Below are 5,488 nucleotides of genomic sequence, written 5' to 3'. Positions count from 1 at the left end.
ATATTTTCCTATTTTAAGTAGTGGTTCTCAACATTGTTTACATGTTAGAATCATCTGGAAAGCTTTAGAAAACCCTCATGTTCAGACTACACCACAGACCAATTAAATCAGAATTTCTAGGAGTGAAGCCAAGGCATCAGAATTTTTAAAATCTTCCTAGGAGATTCCAATGTACAGCCAAGATTGAGAACCACTGTTTTAGATTAAACTATGTAAAATCTGATTAAGAGACCCCTAGATTGGAAACTGACAATAAACAAACATCCAGGTCTGGGATTTCTTAATGGGCTCCACTGGTGCTGTGGACTTCCTTCTCATTCTGACTGTTCTTTTCCTAAGCTGCCTTAAGGCACATTGTTCAGTGGATCCGAGACTCCGATTTGAGAACAAGCATAAGCAAGAAGTGAAACTCTTGCAGCAGGGTACATGTACCTGCTGTTAATCTTGGATTGCCCATACTCCTAAACGATGCCCATTATTCAGATCTCAAATTCAATGTTATTTCTTGATGGAGTCTTCTCTGACAACTCTCATATCCATTAATAGTTGAACACTAGTCATACTTTCTCAAACACTCTATTGTTTCCCTTTATAGCACTCATGATATACAGAAACTTTAGTGGTTATTTGCTTAATATGTAATACACCACCTCCCCCTCCTCCTACCGCTGGGTTTTGAGCTCATGGATGGAAGAGACCATCTCTGCCTTATTCATTATTGTAAAGCTGGAACCCATCATAATGCGTGTGGTAGGAGCTGAGTAAATAGTTGGTGAAGGAATGGAAATAAGAGTACTATTGTTTGATGAGTGTTTATTGAGGGGGGGAGAATGGCAGAGTCCGGTGCCTCTCTGTGGAGCATTCTATCAATCGTGAGATAGCGCAGAGTGGGGGCAACCTCAATTACCTAATTTTGACCAGTGATTCTCAAATATGGCCTGCTCAGGAGAATCACTGGGATGTTTTGTTGAAAGTACAGATGCCTATGCCTCATCTCCAAAAGATCTGATTTCAGTAGTGTGATGTCAGAGCTAGGAATAAGTTTGCCAGCTAAGTCTGATGCCCTCGGCCAAAGTCCAGCATTTAGAAACTACTGCTTTAGACATTATCTGAAATGACTTTCAGAACCACTGTCAAATTTGGAGCCTGCAGTTTCTGTAGCTCAGTTATTCTTTTGCTCTGTGATGAAATTATGAAGGTGAGGTTAAGGGTTTTCTCTGGAAGAGAGACACATTGCTTTACGCAACCACTCTGGAGGGATAATTGACCCCAGTGCCATCCACTCTGTTTAGTAATGTGGCTGGCTGAACTTATGGTTTCTTAGGAATCAATGTTCTAAAGCCTGATGGTAATATTAGAACTATGTCAATGTGACACTTTCCCCAAATGCCTGGAAAACTTAGCCGTGTAGGCCACGGTATGTGGCTATACTGATCTCAGTGGCTGTACTGACACTGAAAAAAATATGTCAGCATTGGCCATATTTTTATATACCTAGATCTATTTTGAGAAACAGTCAACACGGGAAATATTACATTAAATATTCATGGCATTTGTGTTCATGCTCAAAAAAGTTACACAGATTGTAAAACTTCAATTACTCAGAAATCTCCCATCTATCAAACTCAACTAGTCAAATAGAGCAAAGAAGGAAAAAATAAGCAAAAGAGAACTCCAGATATCAAAAATGTGTGGCATTTTAAATAAAACCTATATGAACAAAAGTAAGACTTTTTTCTTTTTTTTTTAAAGTAGAATCCATTTACTCAGGATCTATTTGCTGTAACTTTTAGACATAATCTGACTGCTTTGGGGAATCATGATGCATGTACAGTAAACACAAGAATACCAAAATCATAGCCATATAACACTTCTTGGGCCGAAACAGTCCTTTGTTTCAGTGTCTACATTCTTATATTTAATAATTAATAATATTTATGTGTGTTATATAATTTAATATTTATCATCAACAAAGAGAACTCCAAGGAAGATAATATTCCCATTCTACAGATGAGGAAACTGTGTGGCAGGGAGGTTAAAAAACTCAATGAAGTCATTCTGATTTCTAATTCAATAAACTTCCTGCTGTATTATGTTGCCTGACGGAGTTTCACTGTTTGTTGCCCAGGCTGGAGTGCAATGGTGCCATCTTGGCTCACTGCAACCTCTGCTTCACAAGTTCAAGCAATTCTCCTGCCTCAGCCTCCCAAGTAGCTGGGACTACAGCTGTGCACCACCACATCATCCAGCTAATTTTTTTTTTTAATTTTTAGTAGAGACAGGGTTTCATTCACCATTTTGGCCAGGCTGGTCTCGAACTCCTGACCTTAGGTGATCCACCCGCCTCGGACTCCCAAAGTCCTGGGATTACAGGAGGGAGCCACTGCACCTGGCCTTCCATTGCCTTGTAAAATAAAGAACAATTTTTGATAACCATGAAGAGAATCTAGAATCATCAAGAAAAGTTTGAAGTTTAGCATACTTAGTTTAAAAGTATAGAATCATCTATTGTATTTTACAAATGTTTCCATTAACAATGGTTAAAATTAAATAACAATGTGCGAGTACCTGAAGGAGTAAGTTTCTGTCATATGGAAAAATCACTTATGTGAAATCTTTACTTTGTAGGAATTCAGATGAAAAAGAAATACAAACATACTCACACATTTTTAAAACTGGACTTCTTGCCACTATGAGTCACCACCATTTTGTATGTGAATGTGGTGTGGTGTGGGTTATTTATTATTACATGGTTCACAAACCATTCTTCCGTGCTCAAAAATGGCCCAGGAAAGGAAGGGAAGGAGCCAGCACCACTCAATTAAAACAAGAGATTTTTAACAAGACAGTATATGCCCTAACTGGGAGCCAGGACACTGATACTAACCTCTTCTTCACAAAAAGTGATTAAGGGATCTTGGTTTGTGCTAAAATCCTGCTTGGCAATACATATGATGGTACTATTACAATAGCTTGTGTAAGTTATGCCTTTTTCAAATTCTTACCTTGCCCTTTATCAGCACAGTTCTCCAATCCTAGGATCAGATGTATGGATGATATCAATCAGCAGAGAACAAAATTCTATATTCCTGTTCCCTGCAATCAGTGAGTGGACAGACTGTAAACCCTGCAAGGATAGAAGGTGCTATTATTTTGCAATTGTTTTGTTCCTTACTTTACTCACTGGTATTTTCTGCGGATCTGTGCTGGCCATTGGCCTTTGACCTTCCAGGATTTGGTCAAAAAATTTTTTTTTCCAGGGTGCTTTCAGATGTCAAAGCATTTGTGAACATTATACTTCTGAATCCATGTTGGTAATAAAGAAGTAATCCCAAATATTAATCTACTGTCTGATTTTTTTTATTATAGTGCTCTTAAACTATTGTGGAGTTATTTTTGCTTCTCTATTCTAAAACTTGAAAAATTGATTTTGAGTCACAACATTAAATTTTTCCTCATCTCCTTATCCATTAATTTGTTAATGGGTTATGCGGTGGTTTTAAAATATGTCCATAAATTCTTAGACACAACTCCTTTCAAAGCTGGAGTCTAATTCCCTGCCATTTCAACGTCCACCAAAGGTAGCGACTCACTTTTAACACACCGAATGTGGCAAGAAGTCATGATCTGTGACCTCTAAAGATAGCCCATAAAAAACATTACCACTTCCATTTGCTCTCTTTTATATTGCCCACTTTTGGGGGGAGCCAGCTGCCATGTTGTGAGGATACTTAAATAGCCTGGGGAGGAACTGAGACCTTCTGTCAACAGCCTGCATGTGGAAGATACACCGTGTAAAATGCCTCCTCCAATTCCACTCAAGCCTTCAAATGGCTGCAGCCCTGGCTGATTTCTTGACTGTAACCTCATGCGATTCCCCAGCCAGAACCACCCAGTTAAGCAACTCTGAATTCCTGCAGAATCCATGAGAGACAATATATGATTATTGTTGTTTTAAGGCACTAAGTTCTAGAGGACTTCGTGAAGTGGCACTGATCCAGTTGTCTTGTCAAGACAAGGTGTTGCCTTTATTCATACAACAAATATTTATTGAGCATCTAGTCAAGCAGTCTGTTAGGTGCTGCTTGTACCAAAATCAAGAGAAGAAACATAGTACCTGCCTTTAAAGAGCTTATAATCTTGAGATGGATACAAATTTAAATAAATGATTATCTAATTATTTACTTACCATAAGTGTGCCAGGTAATAGGGTTATGAGTGCCATGATTTTGAACCCGAAGTTCAGGAAAGGTTTCCCTGAAGAGCTGACACATAAGCTGGAACTTGAGGAATGTATAGGCGTTAACGAGGTAAAGGGGAAGGCTGGGGACAGGAAAGAGCTTTCCAGGCGCAGGGACTGTCTATGTTCAATGGTCCCAACTAACAAATTTCTGTACTGGAAACTACTGAGAAATTGTTTCTTCATTCATTCCATTTCTTCAGAGAAATATTATCTGAGCATCTACCATGTGTCAGGTACTGTTCCAGGCACTGGGAATAAAGCAGTAGACAAACAGACAGGAATGCCTACTCTTCTTGAACTTACGTTTTAGTAGGTGAGAAGGATAATAAAAACAAATGAATAAAATATGTAAAATAAACTTCTGGCTCCTGGTCCTACATACAAGGAGCATGAAAGTCATCTCTCAAGCTTTTTTTTCTCAAGGAAAAGGCTGAACAAACTGAAAATCAATAACTCTTTCTAGATCCATCAGAGAACTGAGGTCATAGGGCAAACTTTGCCCCCAAATTGGCCAGCCAGCCAGCCAGCCAGCCAGGCAGATACAGAGAATCACAACTTACAATAAAACTCAGTGGGAACCAGTATGGGAGCAGGAAAACCTAATTTGTAAGTGCCAAATTGCTGAAGGCTCAGTGTGTACAAGTTTGAGAGTTAAAAACTCCAGAGGGGCCCAGTCTTAGGGAGGCCCCCATGATTTTATGAGTTTTACCCTCAAGAGCTCTATCAGGTTTTCATAGTGAAGATCAGAGAAAAATCCCCTTGTGCTTCTGGCAGGGGGAGAGGAAAATGAGCTATTTTGAAATGTGCCCAGAGCATTCTGTTCTTCCTAACAAGGACTGCCTTCAAGAGAAACTATTTTACCAGAGTCTAAACTACTGGGGTCTTCCTAGAGACTGCCTTCGGAGAAGGAAAAAGCTCAACTCGAGCCCTGAGTAACTTTCCTGTCTCTTCCATGGGAAAAAAACAAACCAAACCAAATCAAAGCAAAACGGAGAAGCACCCATGAAGGTCACAGGCTGGGGACACAGGCTCACGAAAAGGCTGAGGCCCAATCCTAGGACTATAGAATGCTGCTTCTCCCCTCACACCTCACCACAGCACCAATGGGGCTCCTGTATAATAACAACGGGAAAGAACTGTGCATCTCAGGTATTTGGGGTGTCTCTAGGGAAACCCAAGGACAACAGAGGATATGAACATAAGGATACCACAGGAAAGTTTAATTTCTGCTACCTGCAGCTACAG

This window comes from Pongo abelii, chromosome 16 (genome assembly GCF_028885655.2).
Source record: "Pongo abelii isolate AG06213 chromosome 16, NHGRI_mPonAbe1-v2.0_pri, whole genome shotgun sequence".
NCBI lineage: Eukaryota > Metazoa > Chordata > Mammalia > Primates > Hominidae > Pongo > Pongo abelii.
Note: the sequence above shows the minus strand (reverse complement) of the source record.